This window comes from Lontra canadensis, unplaced genomic scaffold, assembly GCF_010015895.1.
Source record: "Lontra canadensis isolate GAN:19392208 unplaced genomic scaffold, GSC_riverotter_1.0 scaffold32, whole genome shotgun sequence".
NCBI classification, from domain to species: domain Eukaryota; kingdom Metazoa; phylum Chordata; class Mammalia; order Carnivora; family Mustelidae; genus Lontra; species Lontra canadensis.
In genome coordinates, this window is record NW_022631026.1 from 3,538,833 (window position 1) to 3,560,194 (window position 21,362).

Genomic DNA, 21,362 nt, shown 5'->3' on the forward strand with positions numbered 1-21,362 from the left:
CATCCATCCGACAGTCTGGATATCTCTGCTGTCATCATCAGGAAGAGGTCAAAGAAGGCAAAACCTTGTGAAGTTAGGATCTTGTGGTTTCACAGACTCTGAGCTGGAAGTCTTCCTGAGATAATCAAGTACAATTTTCTCATTTAACCCAAGAAGAAACCCAGGCCAGAGAGGGGAGGCCGTTTTACAAGGAGACATGTCGGTTAAGGTCAGAGAGAATGAAGTTCTATGGGTGTGCACATCTTACTCAGCCAAGCAGCGCCCCAGAGCCTGAAACCCTGCTCCTGGAGAGACATTCTTTTGTGTTTAAAGCCCAGGGATCCAGGAGGCCTCCTGTCGTGTCAGTCCCTCCGAGAGTAACCCAATAAACCATGCCATTGTAACCATTCTAATGTGAATCGGTCTGTTAGGAATTAACACACTGGTAACCTAGTAAATCTCTGGTGTCATTAACTACGAGTCCCTGGATTTCAGACCAATAACGTCCAGGCTTTGGAGTCAGATAACCACAAAGTGCTTGTTCCCCCACTTCCCTGCTGTGTTCTTGGCCACATCACTAACCCTCTCTACCTCTCCCCTTTTCCTCCCATGACATGAGGAGAAAGCATTTCCTGTATATGATAACTGTGATTATATGATTAAACCATATGTTTAAGCTCTTAGATTAGTACATACACAGAAATGGCATGCACTTTTCTTTCTTCAATGTTAAATGTCCATAAGTGGACAAAGGTGCTTTGACAGGTGATGAGTTTCTTGTTGCTGGAGAGTATAGGATACACCCAGCACAGTGCTGACCACATGTGAGGCTCTCCTGTGATGTCAACTTCACGGGCTTTTGCCTCTGACCTGTTCATTAGCACCCTTGCCCCTACAGTTTATCCCATGACTACGCATTCCTACACAAAGTGTTTGGGGACACACTTCACATGCTTTGGAACTGGTCTTTTCCTGTGAAATTTGTACCTCCTCCTGCCTGCTGCCACCTCAGAATGCCCCCATGTGCAGCTCTTCCCAGGTCAGTGGATCCTACACCAGGAGTGACAAACATGGCCATATCAGTCAGGTAAATGGAGATGCAGTCCAACGACCAGACAACAGAGAGAAGAGACTGAGAATAACCAGAGATCACAGGTTCCTCCTGAAGGGGCAGCTGATTGCTACAAAGGGGACATGCCAGACAGTGCCACCAGACCTTCTTATCTTTCAAGCTTAGCCTGATTTCCAGTGTTGGCAACTAATTCAAATACAAAGCAATATTGTCGATAACGACATGAGCTCAATACGATGTATTTGCAGGTGAATTTGTAACCTCACGCTTAAATATTTGGGTGCTCCCCTGGAAGCGTTGTCTGTTGAGATAGCTAAACAGGAGGTTGTTTTTCCACTGCTGAGATAGATATCCACTTCTTTTTAATATGCTGAGGCATGGTTTTTGTCCACAGAGATTAGTAATTCGCCAAATGCTATTTCATTGCCCTAAAATGAAATGTTAATCCCATGGAATATATTATGTGTCATTATGTCAAGAAAGGAATTGTAGATTTTTCGAGCCTTGTACATTTTTTTTTTAATTAGCGTTAATGATGCTGGCAATTTCTGCAGTAGACCTTTGAAGTGAACTAGCATTAAGGAGAATATTTTCTCTTTGGCCAAATCAGGATTGGCATTTAGTAGGTGTCTTCTTTTCCTGCATCAGCGCAAATTGCAAAGAAAGTAAAGACGACATGAAAAGAGAGACATACTAGCCAAACATTCTCACTACCACAGGGAGGTCACCTAATCTTTTGACTCCAGGCTGTTCAAATGAGGTAAAACCTGATTTTCCTACTAAAATTCTCTTTTTTATCCTGTGGTCTGTTTCACTGACTTCAAGTACTTGACTTTCAATGACTTCAAGTAGGTTTCTAGATTTGCATTTATGAATTATTATAGTATTGTCTAACAGCACAACTGAGAAGAAGTATTTTTTAATTATTATTTTCAGCATTTTTTTCATTCCTGAGTTAAAAAATTAATATTATAAGAGAACAAAACCCCGATGACTCCTGAAAGGACGGAAGGCTTTTGAACAATTCTTAGAGCCAGTCACATTTTGGTCCAAGACTGACCTACTAGTTGCATGATCTTAGTGGGAAAAATAATCAACTAAAAAAACCCAAGTTTGGGAATCATGCAGTCGTGGATCTGAGTTCTGATTCTGCTACCACATGTGCGTGTGATATTGGAGTTTCTCCCTAATGACTCTGAGTGTCTATTTCCTCACTGGAAGGATGGAGTGGGACATGTTCCAAGAGGGCAGAGGGATGGTGTGGTGTTGTGGATCATGTGTGTTCTGGGGCCCAGAGGGCTGTGGGAGGCCAGAGGCAGAACATGTGCAGAGCAGTCCCCGTGCAGCATCTCTTCACGGGTTTGCCTTCTACCTGGGGAATGCTGTTGCCTCAGGCTTTCAGCAAGCTGGGTACTTTGCTTCCAGTCCAGGAGAAATGGACCCTGCTCCCTTGGGAGCGTGGGACATGATTGTCCCTGTGCCTGATTGCCAGCTCCTTCTCTTTCCACACTTTGAAAGTGTCCTGGCTTTTCTTCCAGCATTTGACCCCGACAACCATGATGATCACGCACTGCTGACCCTGCTCTCTGTTCTCGTTCTCTGCTCGCTCTCAGCAGGGCCCAGAAGGATGCTCAGCAGCTGTGCTGGTATCAGTGAAGGCTTCTCCACGCTGCCTTCTCTGGCCGGCTTCCCTGATCCAGATGCCTCTTGGTTGTCTGTCCCCCTGTATCCTCAGCCTAGTTCACTCGTTCCTCTGCTTAGCAGTGATCCCTGGCTGTTGCGGTTTTCCATTGTGCCTTACCCTCTGCAGGGCTGGTGCTCCTGGGGAGCCAGAGCTGCTCTTACCAGAGTCTGTGTCCCTTATTTCCAGAAGTTTCTTTCTTCATAGCTGACATCCCAAGTATTTGCTGGGCTTGGGTCAACCAAAAATCTCAAGGCTTTAGCTTAAATAGATGATCTTCAGGGTTAGAATTGGACTTCCCAACCCCTTGAAAGCCTTTTCATCCTCAGCCTCTTTTCCTTCTGGGCTTTCCAGGTCTTGGAAGCGATTCTTAGCCTCAAACACATTCCTACCTCAGCCCCCGAGCCAGACCAAGGCCCTGAGCAGATTAGCCATCCATACTGAGAAGGATGGGGATTCCCCGGGTCAGGAACTCTCCGGCACTGGGCCAAGGTCATGCTCACCAATTCCTAGCACCCCCTTCCTGTTACCAGTGTGGTACAGAGGTGGGGCTGGTGGGGAACCATCCAGGAAGAGGCCCAGACACCCAACTGACTGAGCCCCTGAGTTGTCCCCAAAAGTTGGAATTAAACAGAGGCTGGTCTGATGCAGTTTTCTGGTTGATTTCTGAAGATTGTTGAGCGGGCAGGCAAGGGAACATTGTTGCCCTTAGATGAGTACTTCTCCTGGATCTGGGCAAGCAATGCCTTTGAAACAGTCATGAGAATTAAGTAAATGACAAAAACAACATATATACAGGGAAGGTCAAGAAAGTAACCTCAGGGATGTGATTTTAGTGTTTTCACCAAATGTTTTAATTCACTCTAAGCCCAGAAGGATTTCAGCAGTATGGACAGATACAATAGCAATCTCATGCAGCTGACGGTGTATGCCACGATCTCCTGCCTTCAGAGAAGGAATTAGGCTTGTAATTAATTGGAAATCAAGTTTTTAGGTTTGTAAAGTTTGTTGCCTCATGGGTCACCCATTGTCATTGTCTTCTAACAAAGTAATTCTATGTGATTGAAATATTTAAGTCATAATCCTAATAATTAGGTTCAAAATCCTGAGGATTGGATAGGTTACATTTTCACAAGAAAGAATAAACACACGCGGTCACTCTTACGCATCCATCCACTCACAGAAAAGTACTTATTGAGCATCAAACTTTTGTGCCCGGGGCGGAGCAAGGCTCGGAGTTACACGCAGGGTTTAATGAAAACAGACCCACTTCTTGCCCTCATGCAGCTTTCTATCCAATATGAGTGAGAGACATTAAATCGATAAGCACCCATGAATATGTAAATGAAGTTTGTGGTAAGTGCTGTGACAGGAGAGTAGATGCGCTTAGGATGGCAGACCCTGAAAATGCATGTGCAAACGTCTAGTTGCAGATTTCAGACAGGAAACGACTGGGAAGATGAGCAGCCCTTCCTTTTCACTCCCTCATCTCCATGCTGTCAGTCTTCATGAATGCATGAATGCTCTCCCTCGCCCCAGCACGGTGCCCAGAGTACTGTGCTGAAGTCTCCGGAGGGGCCTCCTTCATTCCACATCCTGAATTTCAGGGTGCTTATCGGTCTGTATGGAATGCTGCCCAGTTCAATGGATGCAAACTTGAAAGTCAAAGGGAGCCTTGAGATGAGTAGGCACAACCATCCGTAGAACAGGCATGGCTCCAATTACGACATAACTTTATCAGCTGGGGTCAGAGACTTGCCTATCCAGCCAGGCTTCCTCCAGGAAGAGAGGGGTTGCTTCCAGTGAAAACCAGTACTGTCGTCATAGCCCTAACTTGGAGAAAGATCACTGGGGAGTGCCACAGTGGACTGGGATAGCATTTAAGGGCCCATTCCATCACACATGGTTAATCTTGGGAAATCACAGAAGGTACCAATGGGCATAACTCATAGTAATCTTAGGAGCTGTGTTGTAGTCACTCAGCAGTGAGGCTCAGTTTCCGGTGCCAGTAGTGGGATGAGCTATAGCTGTTCTGTTTTCTGTTGAATGAAGAGGGGGGGTGAGTCATTTCCAAAGGCAGTGTGGTGTCATTTAGAGACTCCCAGACTCAGCCTCAAAAAAGATGTATTCAAAGCCAAAGGTTTATCCTATGCAAGATCTGTGAACTTAACAATTACGTAGATCTCCCATCTGTCAAAGGAGAGTATCAAATATATATGTTACAGTCTTTTTTTTTGTAAGAATCAGATGAAATAGTAAATGTAAAAGCAATTTGTAAATTGAATGTACAATATAAATTTCAAGACATTTCTCCCATTCTCATAGAGAACCATGCCCCTCACCTCAAACAAACAAACAACCCTTTTCTCTGCAACCAAATCATTTCTCAGTTTGAAATTCCCAACCCGTAGTAAAAGTGCCTGAAAAGTAGCAGGTGCTAAATAATGACTTGTTGCATGAGAGAATTAATAAAGAACCCATGATACACTTGCAAGACAGCTGTTTGGGATTAGTGGGAATTTCTGAGGCCCCATGAAGCTGCAGGGCTCAATCCATAGGTGAAAAACATGACCTCGTGTCCTTACTCACCATTCCAAACCCCACACTGAATGCGCCCGCTCCCAGGCCTGGCCCTCTGCTAACCACTCATTTCCATCAAGTCTGTGTTACAACAACACGGCAGGAGAACCCGTCTGTGCTGTGGAGAATGAGGAGATTCTAGTACTGATTTCATTGTTCACTTAGCTGTAAGATAATCAGCGAATTAAAAAACAAACTAGGCACTAAGTCAGCATCCACAACCTACGTATAATTTCTAGGCTGAATGTTGATTTATTATACTGTGTCTTGTGTGTCTTTGAACAACAGAACTGGGCTCTGTGAGACTTTTTAAAAATGTTTTATAATTAAATAATGTTTTACTGAATATTGATAAAGGTTTATGGTAGAATTCATATGTTCCTTCTTCTACTATTCCTCGTTTTACCTCATCTCCTCCTCAGAGGCAATGGTTTTCAATTTTTCAAAGACTTTTCCGAGTCTTTACACATATTTATATGCCTACCTCAGTCATTCTTTCAAGATCTTCCTTTTCGGACCATTTTCTGCAAGGTCCCTCACATCAAGTAGTTTATCGGTTCATATTTTCTTTCTTGGAGATGCTCTGGGAGACCTCATTGTCTTCCTTCAGGACTGGATGCTCTCTAGGATACCTGTGTAGCTCTGATCCTGGGCGTCCCATTGCTCGCATCCTGGGAGTTCCCCTGCTCTTGAGTAGGATTCCTGCATTCTGGATCTTATATCTTCTTTTCTTTGCTGTCTCCTATCTTCTGTTGTTGCTAATGCAAAGGGCACAGTGACAATACCTTCAGTTGGTCTGTCCTGAGTCTCACTACTTCCACCTATCCAGTTGGTATCTGGAGTCCCCCTTTACCATTATCTTAGAAAACCATTTTTCTTCTTTTATGTTGATTTTCCTCTTTTCTGTATCCCATGTCTTCATTCTTCTTGTTTTATTCCCTTGCTTTGCTTTCCTCATCAATTTTCTGAGGAAGTGAGGATGAGAGGTAAATTCTTTGAGACCTAGCATTCTGAAAATGTCATATGTTGTATAAGATCTAGGCTGGAAATAATTCTTCTCCAGAAATTTGAAGACCTTCTTCTTCTTTTCCTCCTCCTCCCCCTTCCACTCCCCCATCTCCTCCTCCTCCTCCTCCTTCTTCTTCCACCCCCTCCTCTTCTTCTACTTTTCTTCCTCTTCCTCTTCCTCTTCCTCTTCCTCTTCTCCCTCCCCTCCTCCTCCTCCTCCTCCTCTTTCTTCTTGTTCTTTCTTCTCCTTTTCTCCTTCTCCCTTTTCTTCTTTATTTTTTAGGTCCCAGCTTCCTTTCATAAAATCTGAACGCATTCTGGTTTTTTTTTTTTTAATTATTTGTAAACAAATTGTTTTTTCTCTGTTAATTCCTTTAGGGTTTTTTTCTTTGTTTGCACTGATCCTGATAACGCCTCTTAGTGGGTATTTTAGGCTATTTTTATTGTGATAATGTTGTGTAACAAATGGCTCCTGATATCAGTGGCTTTTCTCAGTCATGGGTCTGTAGGTCAATTACCTGTGGTTCTGTGTATATTTATGGGTCCAATCCAGGAGCTCTGTTCCTCATTTGGGACCCAGGTTGAAGGAAGATCCAGTCACTGAAGCATGATCTTCTCAGGGCACAAGGCAAGAGGGCAGGAGTCACGTCAAATGACACACACACACACACACATGAAGTTGCTTGTCAGATGTGGAATGTGTTAAATTCAATTGTGTTTCATTGTTTAATGCAACTCACATGGCCAAACTCAACATCAGAAGAGCAAAGAAGTTTCTCTGGTCACAGTGAAGTCAGGGTGGGTGAGGAAAGGAAGAAGAACAGATTCTACTACTATCACTATGGGGACAGAGCTTGGGCATGGGTAATGGCCGTTTCAGTGGAGAAACTCATGACTTTCACTTCTGAGAAGTTCTTCTGAATAACTTTATTCATGATTTCCTCTGCTCTGCATTCTTTATTCTTGATTTCTAGAACTCCTGTCTTCCCATTCACCATACCTCTTGCTATGTTATTTGCTTTTTATCCAGATTCCTATTACAAGAACAATGAAAACATCTGCTTGAAACATCTTTAGCTGTGGTGGTTCTGGCAGGAAAAAATGACATTGCCTATGGTAGCAATTTCAAGAATCCTGATCCTTGAAATGTGTAGCAAAAACAGTTATCAGTTATTGAATTACCATTATAGGTCAAATGTTGCGTTGCCTGACCTACATGTATTCTATCTAGTCCCCTGCAAACTCATTTTGTTTCTTGTTTGTTTTATTGTATGTGGAAGATTGGGAATAAAGAGAGTTTAAATGGAATTCATCCAGAATGCCCAGTTGGTAAGGAGTGAGCTGGGTTGAAATCTGGAACCTGATTCAGAGGTTTTTTCTCTTGTATTCCATTTGACTTTTCTATTTGTTAATTAATGTACCTTGTACATAAGTAAATAATAGTATGCATTAGCAGAAGTGATGAGAGAGAGAGAGAGAGAGATCAAATCGGCAACTTCTTTTCTTTTTAAGACTTATTGCCTTATTTGAGAGAGAGATAGAGAACGTGAGAATCAGGAAAGTGTCAGAGGGAGAGGAGAGAGAGAGAGAGAGAGAGAGACTTCATCCCAGGACCTGGAGATCATGATATGAACTGAAATCAAGAGTTAGATGCTTAACTGACTGAATGACCCATGTGCCCCCCAAAATCAGCAATTTCTTGTTGATCCATGTGGAGCCGCGTCATGATTAGAATAAGGAAAAAGAGTGACGATTCCTTCCATCAGCACTCTCTTTCTCTCTCTATTTCTGCTATACTGAACCAATCCTAAGGCCAATACTGAATTATAGTTCTTCAGATGGACTTTAGAGGAAAAACCCATAAACCAGTTGTTTTTAAGCATCCATAGAACTGCTTGGTTTTCCCTAAAGCTCTTGAGGATGAAACCGGCACTTGCTGGCTACTTCAATGAGAGAAAATGAACTTTATACTTAATAGACTGCTGACAGCATGACTGCTATGTGGCCTGATTCAATCATGAACAGAATTAAACCTCAGTTTCCTTTGTTGAGTGTTAACAAAGATCAACACTTGGATAATTCAAGGACATCTCAAACTCAACACAACTGATAGTGTTCTTGTAATTTCTTCTAAACATGCCCCCCTCGATTTCTCCCATTTTCAAGGTACAGGCAGTATCTCCCAGCTGCATAAACCAGGAAACTAGCTATGATCTTTGAAATATCCCCATTTGTTAATTTCCCACATCAGATTCATGAATAAGTTTTCTAAATTTGATTATCCATCAAGCATTCTTCTCTACTGCCAGCCCCTGACATAAGGTCTCTTCCTTTCTCACCTACATTTGACTGTAACTGGTTTACCAGCATCTTTTCATGGTTCCTTCTAGTTCACATTTTTTTTTTCTCCTGTAGCAAGAAAGCTCTGATGTCTTTCCACCATTTTTAACATAAAAATCAGATTCCTTAAGAGCCGATATGGCTCTGCTGTCTCTGTCACCTGTTTACTTCTCAGGATCTCATGTTTTCTACTTTTGTTGATTTTGTTTGTCACATATGGAAATGGGTTTTTCCTTCTCATCACAGGGCCTTTGGACATGCTGTTCCCATATTTTGGGGAGCTCTTGTCCAACTACTTTTTCTAATTAACACTACTTTTCCCTCAGACAACAGCTCAAAGCTTGTTTTCTCAGAACTTCCTTGACTTCTTTGTTTGCTTGTAATAAGATCTCATAGAAAATTCATTTTTCCTCAGAGCATCTATCTGCATGAGAGATAATCACATATCTCTTGTTGTGATCATTTGACTCATCTCCCTCACCAGCCAATGAAGGCAGATTGCTTATTCACCATTACATCTCCATAGGCGAGGACAGTGTCTAACTCATAATAAGTGGTTAATAAATAAGAACTGTGGAATCCGTGAGAGGTAGGACTGAGCACAATACCTTTATCACACCAACACTTCAGCACCGTTAGGTGCTCAATGAATATGTGCTTAAACGCACTAGTGAGTGAAAGATCCAGTGAAAGAACAAAATGTTTTGCTAAAGATAAGGTGGGGGTACATAGGGAAGTGTCAGTCAGTTCAGCGGAGGGAGCGGGGGGCAGTGAGGGTGCCTCCCCAGAGACCAGGATAGCCACACTGGAGAGGAGCACGCATTGCTATCCCGTTGCAGGGGGGATAGAGTGAACAAAGAAGAGGAGGCCTGGTCTCTGGGGGGAAATCCTAAACATTTCAGCCTGGTTAGGAAGTGTGATATGAGAAAGGAAGGTATTTACGAGCTGCTCCAAGGAAGACCCAGAAGAAATGTGAAATAATCCCTCGTGCGTCAATCTGATGACAGCGAGGATGAGTCAGAAAGAAAACAGGCCACAGGAGCACCTCTTTGTGCAAGGTCTGGATCACACGCACTGAGCTCCGCCAGCTCCTGGGTGTTTGGTCAACACAGAGCTTTAGCTCTGCTGAGGAAAGAGCCAAGGCCAGTGCTTAGACGACGGGAGCACCACAACTGAGCTAATGCAATTAGTCTCAATGGATAAAATATGAATGGGCTGTAGGAACATCAAAATCAAGACCCGAAAACCTGATGCCAAAATAGTGTAGGGATGTAATACCCATTTCTGTCTGGACAGTCAAAACAAGAGCTGGAGAACATATTTCTCTTGCACTGCTGAGAATTGTTGGGACTCTAATTATCGTTAAAATTCCCTTTCACAGATATTGAGAGGCCCAGTGTGGACCTCCCATGCACATAGACTGAGGCAGCCTAGCATTCTCGGGGCAGCCATCCTTCCCCTTCTCCCCACTCCTGCCTCCTGGGGCGTGGGGTCACCATCCATGCAGCCAAAGGCACCAACATGTCACGACCACAAGAGCTGGTTTTGCTTCATGCTTATGCACAGTTCTTTCCAATTCTATGTGTTTCTGTCTTTCTCATTATTTAATTTTTACAAGAACCCATCTTTGCCCACCAGAAGCTCATGTTCTTCCCATTTTCGGTCATTGCTAACATGTTACTCTGTGTAATCAACGCCTCCTTATTTAATCTCATTGGCCACCACAAAGGTTATCCACCACTGACCACATACCTGCCACTGGTATCCTGGTCCCTGGGGCACCTCTGCTCCAGTTGATCCCAAAAAACGTTGCTCTGTCTTTCTCATTCTGCCTTACCTTCGGACAATGAACATTGAGTCCCAAGGCTTTGCCTGCTCATGTTTGCCGTCATGTGCAATGTCAAGAAAGGCCAGATGTCTAGACTCTGGAATGACCGATGTTTTGGGCGGAGTCTTCTGAATGCAGACGTTCCACAAATGACTTAGGATACTCTGACAGTGATGGAGATAATCAGAGGATATTGTCTGTTCAAGTTGAGGTCCAGAAGATTTCTCTCAATAGAGACTTATCCCTTGGAACCACTTAAGCACCTTGACTTTGAAAGCTAGAGGTGTGTTGAAAGAAAATTGCCTGCATTTATTGACGAATTTCAGGGTGTATGTATATGTCTTTGTTAGTTCAGGCTGCTATAACAAACACCACAGTCTGAGCGGCCTGAATAAACAGCATATTTCTATCACAAGTTTGGAGGCTGGAAGTTCGAGGTCCGAGTGCCAGGCTGGTGGGGTGCTGGTGGAGACAGATGACCGTCTTCTTGTGTTATCCTCACGTGAGGAGTGGAGGAAAGACAGAATCTTTCTCATATCTCTTCTTGTAACAGCACTAATCCCATTCATGGGGCTCCATGACCCCATCACCTCTCTGGGGCTATCACATCAGCGATGATGACACAGGGGGTATACACATGAATTTGGGAGGAGGCAGAAACATTCAGTCCATAGAATTGTGTGTATGCATGAGTGGGGTTTATTTTGAGTGAAGATGAGGTTGAATCCTTTCTTTACCAACTCAACCATCAAAGTGTGTGGTAAATGCATACACACATTTACCTAGATGCGGATCCATTTGTCCATCTCTTACCTTCTCCTCAGACCCCGGAAAGTTCAATAACCTCTTTTCATACTGAAGCTCAGTGAGCTTCTCCACAAAACAGCAGGGCAGTATCTCCTTGTCCTGGAACGGGTGAAGCATCACGGCCTTCCTCCCTGCACCTGGATGCTGAGACAGCTGAGGTCTGGAACCGAGGTGCTCGTGGGGACCCGGCCATGAGGGATGACACTGAAGGCTGACGAATATTTTGATCTTGGCCTATATTATTATGAGAAACATTATTTTCTTCTCCTATACTGTTTAAAACAATGATAGGATCTTTGCATATTACCCAGACCCTGCAATCAAACTCATAAATGTAGCTGTCTGTGTCTTGCTTTTACTGATTTTCTGATTTTAGAATAACACTGAATAATTTTGATAGAACATAAAAAGCATCCACCTGAAGGCTATCTTATGTCGGAACAAGCACTATTTCTAAGTCTATATTTAATTTTACATTTGCAAAGAATTTGAATAGAACAAAACAAAACTGGGTTCAAATCCCATCATTTCACAAAGAAGAGCCAGGGCCACTCCCTGTGGTGTGTTAGGTAAGTGACGTTACACAGAAAAGGAATGAGGGAATCGGGATGGAAAAATTGGTCCTCAGAGCCAAGCCAATTGTCCCTCTTTACCACTCTGTTTCCTCCCAATTTTTAGCCACATATGCTACAAATAAAGAAGACTGGATGAAAACACATAAACATTAGCAATTTAAGTCTCCCCACTTAAAAGTACAGCAATAAACCAATGGTTCAGTAGCAGCACCATGTAATCTACATTCATGAGGACTTTCCTGACCTCTCTGAAATTTCAGCATCGTTTCTCTACGCGCTTTCATCACGTTTCAGGCCACCATCCAGAACCCTTTGAACAACTTGGAATTTAGCAGACACACAGGCTACAGTATGAGACTTCTCAACTTCAGAATCACCCATGCTTTTCTGTCTCCTTGGAATAAAGCCCAGACCTTTGTACCTGCCCACAGGGTATGGTCTGATGGGACTTTGGCTTCCTCTTAGTCTCCTCCAACATTATGCTCCATTTTGCTGTCCTGTTTCTATCTACTCAGACTTAACTATTTGCCATTCCTTTCCATGCCTACTCCACTGGCTGCTTCCTGGAAGTTTTTGGTGACATGCGACTTCCTCCTGCGTGTCCTTATAGGGGGCTACCCTGGATGGAGCACTGCTCTTTGACACTCTTCTAGAATCCTCTAGTGTCTTCTGACAACTTCATGTGGGTTGGGCATCTATGCTCTACTCTCTGCCACTCTTCTCTTGGTATTTGATTTTTACTCTATCCCCTGAGTCCCAGAAGGTGGGATCAAGAATATTCTCAGGGCCTAGAAAGGCACTTGACACACAACTGGGATTTGAAGACTATTTCCTGGCTGACCTTCTATCTTACCCCAGGGAAGCCTGTTGACTGTGACTGACAGTCTTCTTGGTGTCAGACTCTCAAGAGAGTCCCACAACGGATTTGCTGTCTCTATTGTGTTGACCCATCATCTGACCCTTCCCTGTCCACCTCTGCCTTCACCTTAGTTTGATTTACTAGGTTTTGTCATTTATCCCACCTTCCATGATGCTTGGTTTTGCCCACTACTGTCTTCAATTTTGCTTTCCTTGCAGGACCTACCGTGTCTCCCTAAGAAAAGGTCCTGGGTACCACTCCTCTCCTGGGTTACCAGCCCTTCCCTTCTTTCCATGAATCTCTGCTCTGCATCCTGACACTAATGGAGACATTGGCAACTACTTAAGATTCCCTTGGTCAAGAAAGGTTAACTTATGGAAAGTTCCGAGCTTGAGGCTGAGCTGCCCAAGCTCTAAATGGGGAAATTTTGGTATTTGTGAAAACATTTTAACCTGTATCCTAGATACCCAAGTGCTGTCCATCAAAGAAGATTGCTTCTGAGTTAGGAGAATGGGATACAAGGGAGAGACATACAAAATATTATGACATCTAGAAACAGTAACTATCATGTGCTTTACACATTGTATCTCATTTCCTCCTCATAAAAACCTCACAAGGTAGGGATTATTATTCTCATTTTATAGCTTCTTACGCTTAGAAAGAGGATGGGACTGTGCCAAGTTTGCATTTCTAGTGAGAGGCAGAGCCTGCAAACTCAAGCCTGCCTCATTCAAATACATATCTTCTACCTGTAAAAGTCAGTGAGAGAAGGACACAGACGTCTCAGGCCCATGGCCACCAATGTGACTGGGTCCCATTCCTGTTCCAGGGCACAGCAGTGGGCCAGCCTCACCTGTTAGTGATGGAGTGAGTGCAAACTAAACCATGGTGGAAATGATACCGTTCTCACAAAACCAAGTACAACGGAGTCTGTGAAGCAATGGCATCGCTATCAGCTGGTGGGGTGTAGACTGGAACAATCGTGCTAGAAGGCTTTCTGGAACTGTCTAGAAAGCTGAATGAGGCAGTCCCTAGTCTAGGGATATGTCTTAGAAACACTTGCTCATGAGCCAAGAAAGCGACAAAGATGTTTACACAAATGCTGATAGAATATTGCATCAGTGCATGGTGAGATGGTCGTGAAGCAGGGGCACCGCTTCAATATCAATCTGACTGGAACTTAGTCATGCACATCAACACAGGTGAAACTAAAAAATACCATATCTAGTGAAAAAAGGCAATTTGCAATATAATAGAAACAATAATCAACTTAAGAAAATGTAAACCTAAACAGTACATCAACTAAGCAGATAGACGATAGATAATAAGTTTATGAAGGAAAGCAGGGGATTTAAAGCACAATCTGTTGGGAAGACAGTGTTCGTGACTGGGAAGTGGCAGCTGGATGCTTCAAAATCACTGGTCATGTTTCTTTTCCCAAACTTGATGTTGGCTATTTCTCAAGTGTGGGTGCTTATGTTTCCTGTTGTCCTTAAATAATATACAGTATATGCACTTTTTGTGCATGTGATAGTCTATATTAGAAAGTACAAAACTACAAAAATGTTTTGAAGTTTCGGAAGTGTGTATTATAGACAATATTACATAATTTATGCCAGTGGGGAATAAATTGCCTGGCCTTGCGTTTCCATAATTTATAAAATTCTGACCAACTCAGTAAGCTAATCAAGTCTGGAGTCTTTGGTTCTATTAAAAATGGTGAGAAATCCAATTCCATCACATTAAATATCTGGGAAGGCTGGCCTCCCGCTCTGCTGGAAGTCAGAGAACCACAGATTCAGAGCAAATCTTAGAGTTTATCTAGGTCAAGATAACATGCAATATTGGGAAAAGCAGCTGTATGTCTCTGCTTTTAATGCACCTCTAATTGCTGGTCTTTGACTTGTGGATTAAATTTCTTCACAGACAGATGAACGCACACTACCTGAATTCATTTCCTCAACAATCATTTACTCACTGCCTACTATGTGCCTGGAATGGCAGTGAGGCTGTAGGGAACCTGGGGGAGAGGAGGTGGCCCAGTTCTTGAGGAGACCACTGTGCGTGGAGAAGGCAGACCACACAACAGAAACATAACACCATGGGTAAATGATCTGATGGGGAGTAGTGTCTCTCCTAGCACAAAGGATGAGCACCTGGTCTGATGGGGAGAATGAAGACAGACTTCCTGGAGGGGCAAGTAGTGACCTGGCTCTGGAGCAGGGAAGACGAGGAGCAGCCCTACAGGAGAAGGTCGGTGAAAGGGGCCTTTCAAGAAAAGCACTGATCGTGAAAAGGAGATAAGGCAAGAACCACAGCACAACATATCCAGGAAATATTAACGTCTCTGATTTTGCTGGACACCTTGTTATTTTGCCAATGATGACAACAAAAAACAGAGAACTCTTGGCTGGAGGGATTTCCAACCTTGATTTTTGTCTGGATCTCCAAGAGCCACACTTGGGAACCCCTGGCTAGACCTCAGAAAGTGACATCATCTGGATCTGCCACCTACACTCCATGTGTCCTTGGATAAGTCCCTTGAGAGTGACTGACTGTCCTTTCTCCTTGCCTCCACCTCCCCCCAGCATGTCCTGGGCCTCTGGCTCCAGGAAGACGGGCTGTGAAGTTGCAGCAGGATAACTGACATAGCCCTCCGGCTGGTTCTACATGCAGCGTGAGGGTTCCCACAGGCAGACGGGATGCCGGTGCCAGTCCGTGTCTACTGATGGTACCGCAGATTGAGAAATGTTGTTGCCTGAATGTGACCTAAATACTTCCTGCCGTTAAGCCCTAGTGACAAGAAAAGCATTTACCTCCGCACAGAACATCCACAATGAGATGACAAGGGGCTTGCCCCCTCTTCTCCTCACATCACAGCCATGTGGACGTGGTGGTGACAGTGAACTCTGCCAGCGCTCTGAGTCATCCCGGGCTGGTTTGCCTGCTGGACTTGACTTGTTCAAATCAATTAACTCCAGCTGAGAGTTCTCTTTGCCCTATCACCTTCCTGCTGAATAATATCGAGGTCTTTGTCCTGAACAGTTGGTGTTCCTGGCTCTCTTTTATCTCAAATCTGAGTTTTTGCAAGACTCTAACTATTACTATTTTGGTAAGAAAATGCTCCCGAAATAACTCCATGGAGACCTAAATTAGTATGCCTACTGTTTGCCAGACACTGTACTGAGAGAGCTGTAGACATTATTTTTTTAAGATCTTCATAAAGATCTTATGAGCTGGTTATCATTAAACCACATCACAAAATGAAATGATTGTGGCCCAGAGAGCTTGAGTGCTTTGCTCAAAGCCATAAGATCTCCAAAGAGGGGAGCAGAGGTTCAAACCAGGTTAAGTAATTAGTACTCGGGGTGTTCTCCTGCATCCACTGGGCTTCCAAACTGCAGGGAGCACTGGTGATTAACAAGGTAATGGGTGCCATACCCCTGGGCATCAGAATACATCACTCATGGCTTTGTAACCTGTTCCTAGCAGAAAAACCCTGATGTTATTTGGATAGACAAGCTTTGTCCCAATTGTGTTGTCCCAGTGGCAAAGATCTCCTTCCAGGGTGAGGGACACCCCATAGGGCCAGCCTCGAGGGTCTCCTGGGGGCAAGGGGGTGCTCTGTGTGTCCAGCCACACCGCTGAAGGGCCTGGAGAAGCCAAGAAAGGTGGAGGCTTCATATACAGTTCCAATGAGGTTTGCTGTTTTCCACCAGTTCTGAGCCTTTCGCAACAGGTCTCAGGGAAACTGAGTGCATCTCTGATGCTCTGCCTGCCTTGCTGCAGTTTTTTGAGTTCTCCCTCAGCAACATGAACTCATTTTGATGCGGACCCAGAGTAAGGAAACTGTGACATGTTAACCCATTGTACACAAATGCAAACCAAATCCCCCACGTATGCACACAGTCCTCTGACCCATTCTGATATCTTCTCTTTCTCCCATTTCTATTATACTCTATTTTATTTCATTTTGCAAGAATTCTATTGATAACTCAGTAAGCTGATATCATGGCCCACTGGATCAAGGCCTGAAGTTTGAAGACTGCTCTAGAATAAAGCAGAAGCCCCTGAATCCTTGTGGTAGTTTAGAGAAATCTCTGTCCACTCTGAAGGTGAGCAGAACTTGCAGACTTTGTCAGGGGCCCCTCTTCTTCCTCCCTTTCCCAGATCTCCGCCAGAAGCATGGTGTGCCATCTTGTCTCCATGCATGTCTTTTCCCTCACGTGACTGACTTCCTTCAGAGCAGAGCCTGGACCCTATTCTTTTTACTATACCCCATTCCTGGTCCAGTTGTGCAGCACAACAGGGGCTCAGCATGTTTTTGCTGGATTAATGAATATGGAGCCTCCCCTCTGGGCTGCCATATTGTGAGTGAGGAGGGACACTTCTACCAAAAACAACATGGAAAGTGGTTCTGTATCATACACCATTTAAACCTCCCCCCTTAACGCAATAACCCACACCCTTCCTGACATCCTTCCCTGCTTTACTTTATTCTATAGAAATGATCAACATCTAAAATTATGTCGAATTTTATTTATTATTTTGTTTATTGGATGTCTTCTTCTATAGAATATAGCTTTGGAAAGTCAGGGATTTCAATGTCTTTTTTCTTTTTTTTTAATTACTCAGCAGTGCCTGGAATATATTAGGTGCTCAGTAAATATTTGCTGGGTAAATGAAGGAAGGAGATAATTATTATTATTTTTTTTTTTCTGGAATACTGGCTTTTGACTCTTAGGCATGCATCGATATACTGAGCATTTGAGATTCAACCTGAGAATTTCCAGACACTCCCAGGCAGCTTGGATTTAGGACTCATCTTGCTGGAGGAAAGTTACAGGGAAGAGGCCTCCATGGGTCCCCAGTTCTGCCTTCCAAGTAGCAATGCTATTCAACAGGCATTAGGAATGGCCATTTCAGATTCCAGCAAATTCTTGACCCACATTCTTTTGAGGGACTGGAGCCAGGACTAGAATGAGATGTGCTAGTAATAGGAATCCCCTTTAACCAATATTCTCTTAATATCTGTCCAGTATTTTTTAGGGGAGTGCTATTTGAAAGAAGGGCACAGTAGCGTTAAAGAAAGCATTAGAAAAAAAAGAGTAAGAACTCATGTTTAGTTGGCATTTAAGAGCTCTCACATGCTTAGATGTGACCGATCAGTCCAAATGCCGTGTATTATGATAAATTCCTTCCTCTCCCCATACTTCCTCCCTCCACTATCCTTCCTCTCCTTTTATACATCACTCACTCCACACCATACACTGAACATCTTAAAGAGCTCGTGGTGTAATAGGATAGAAACCCAAGTCCATAGCACAGTGTGGTAAGAGCTGTGTGGGCAGATAAAAGGTTAAAGATGGAGCCTGCTACTTAGAAAATGAAAGGCTCTGTGTAAATAGCAAACTATTTTCATTTGGTTTTCAGGCTGGTTGGGCCTCAGAGCCCTGGAGACAGCCAAGAAAAGAGACAGGAATGCTTTCATAAGGTTTATCGATGTGCATATCCAATGCGGCATTTAAGGTTATAATCATTTAGAGAATAAAAACAAGCATCTGCATTCTTCTCCTTCAAGCAAAAGTGCCCAAGTGTGGAATATGCCAGATGATGCTGTTACTTTACTCAACTGATCAAATGGTTTGATCAATAGGTTGAAGATTGAAAAAAAAGAAATCGATATACACAGGGAGAATTTAAAACTCTGTTTATATAATCAATTGATTAGGGGGATTGATTTGAAAGGTACAAGCACAAGGAAAGGGCTTAGAAGTGAAGCAGGAGAGAAGCATTTCGTGTCTTGCAGTGAAGACAGATAAATATAAATTGGGATGCTTGGAGGAAAATAAACGTGGAAAATGCAAAATTCAGAGTAGAGTTCAGGTTTTTAAAAAGACACACTTTCAACAGACCCGTAGGTTGCAATACACCATAAATGCATGCATATTTTCATTGTTTCTAGTTCTTTCTTTTGCTAGGCAGCACCGGGCTCGGGAAATGGCTGAGAGTTTTAATTAGAAGATTACATCAGTCATGGTCCCTAGTTAAAACGGCAGAGAACAGCTCTACCTGATCGAAGCAGAGAAGGAATCCACGGTGAGAAGGCAGGATCGATCGTCTGAATCAAACATTCAACCAGCACAGCACCTGCAGATTGGGCCTCCTTTATTTAGTGTTACAAGGGGTCCTACATGGCCCGGCTGAAAACTCATTCCAAATATTGTTATTGTTCCTTGTGGAAACATCCTTCCTTTGGGTATGAAAACCCTGAACCCAGCAGAACCTAGAGTCACAGCCTGAGGAATCCAATGTTTTTGAGTTTATCAGTGAGTGTGTGAATGAAGGGCTGTTCCCAGCTCCCCTCTCTGCTCCGGGGATTTCTAGAATGACATTTACTGGCTCAGGAAGAAGAGGCTATGTTGCTTGTGTAGGGGACACCCTCTAACCTCACAGGTTTGCCACTTCAATAATTCATTCCACTTGGTAAAGCAACCACTCCTGGGAATGGGGCAAACCCCATGGGTATCTTCCCATTGCTTTATCTTTCCCCACGGAGCACTTTTTAAAAATATCTTATTTCTTTATTTATGTGAGATAGAGAGGGAGAGAGAGAGGGAGAGAGAGAGAGTGCGCACATGAGCCGGGAAAGGGGCAGAGGGAGAAGCAGACTCCCTGCTGAGCAGGGAGTCCAACTCGGGGCTCAACCCCAAGACCCTGGAATCATGACCTGAGCCAAAGGCAGATGCTCAACCCACTGAGCCACCCAGGCGCCCCTGCAGTGAGTTTTAAAGATATGTTAAGGATATGGTTAAAGAAATGTTATGTGGCCTACCCTCTATATACCAGGAAAAACAGTCGTTATCATTTGACATCTGAGTCCAATGGAACCTTTTCTTTTGCTTTTCTTTTTTCTTCTTTTTTTTTTTTTTAAGTTAGGTATGGAGCCCAACTTGGGACCCAAACTCACAAGACTGAGATCCGGACCTGAGCTGATATCAAAAGTCCCATGCCCAACTGACTGAGCCTCCCAGGCACCCCTCAATGGAACTTTTAAAAAATATATATTATCTTTAAGTCAGAAGGAAGACTTTACAGAAGTAAGAATAAAGGGATGGGGGAAAACCAGTCTTACTAGAAATTCTAATAAGATTTTAAAATAGCCTGCCTTTCTTTTTTCAAATAAATCTTGGCACACAGATATCATAAAACAGGAGAGAATACTGTCACATGTCTGTCTGACAAAGCGAAGTGGCCCAGGCTGTTGGCACACAGTGTAGAGTGAGGAAATCCCTCCTGTTTGTGGGTAATTTGTAAAGATATCATGTTTCCATTTGAAACCTCATAATATGAGATTTCACTTCTATTATCTACTTCATGATCAACATTAGAGTCTGAATCTGTTCTCCTAGTTATAAATGGTTATTGGGATTTAAACTCCATGAAACCGAATACAATATGAAGTCATTTCCTTGGTCGCACTAGCCACATTCTACGTGCCCTGCTCTGTGTGGCTGATGGCTCCTGCAGGGACAGTGCTGAAATGGACCCTGCCCCGCCCCGGCAGAAGCTCTGCCCTACCACAGCTGTGGTGAAGGGTGTGTTGCACTCACTTGCTGCTCCACTTAAAGACTGTGAAATGTCTTCTTCACTGATTGTTTTTCTTTGCCATCGATGGAAGAAAATGTCCATGGATCTGTTGAACTTCTTCAAGTCTTGTGAGCAAAGACACTGCCTGTCTTCCTTTCAGTCTCTTTTCTCAATGAGTGGGTGACCTTGAAGGACAGAAATACCTCTTTGTCTCAAAGAAAAGGGCAGGTTTCTTTACTGTCCTGGAGGTTAAAGGTAATATTTCATTCTGGGGCCAAATGTGGGCTTGCTATTATAACAGATTTAACTTCCCAAAGCTTGGGGTTCCTAAACCTTGATGCAGATGCCCTTCTTGAGCATTGTGCAGCTGCATGGGGCCCTCCACATCATCCCTGTGAATTGTGTGGGGCTAGAGGAACCAACACAACCTTGATGCTTCTTCTGAGTGCAACTTGGAGTTTCACATCGTCTGACAGCAGCCATGAAATAGTGGTAAATCAACTTGGTAGCTCAAAAATGTAGTAAAGTCTCAGACCCTTTATATTTTTGACATTCATTGGTGGCAAAAATTAACAATTCTGAATTATTGACTGTGTCTAATGAAAGTTATAAGTGGACTATGAAGTTGGTTTCTCCAGTGTATTTTATTTCTTCTTGAAAGATGGTGCAATTCTTTGAAAAATTAAAAACAAAATAAAAGTGAAGGATGAAAATTTATTTTACCATTGTATCATTCTTTTAAGTGATTCTACTTTCTACTCATTTATTATCGTAATTTTTTCTATTCCTTTTCTTTTCTTTTTCTTTTTTTCTTTCTATTATTATTATTATTATTATTATTATTGCCTACTTGGGAATAATTGATGAGAAATAATAAAATAATTCCCATGATGATAAAAGAATAACATGGTTCATAACGTAAGAAAAATAAAATAACTGATTTCTCTTATTGTATTTTAAATTTATAAAAAGGATCCAGGGGACCCATACAGTAATTGCAGGGTAGAATGAGTTTTATTCTATCTTTTTAAAGATTTATTTAT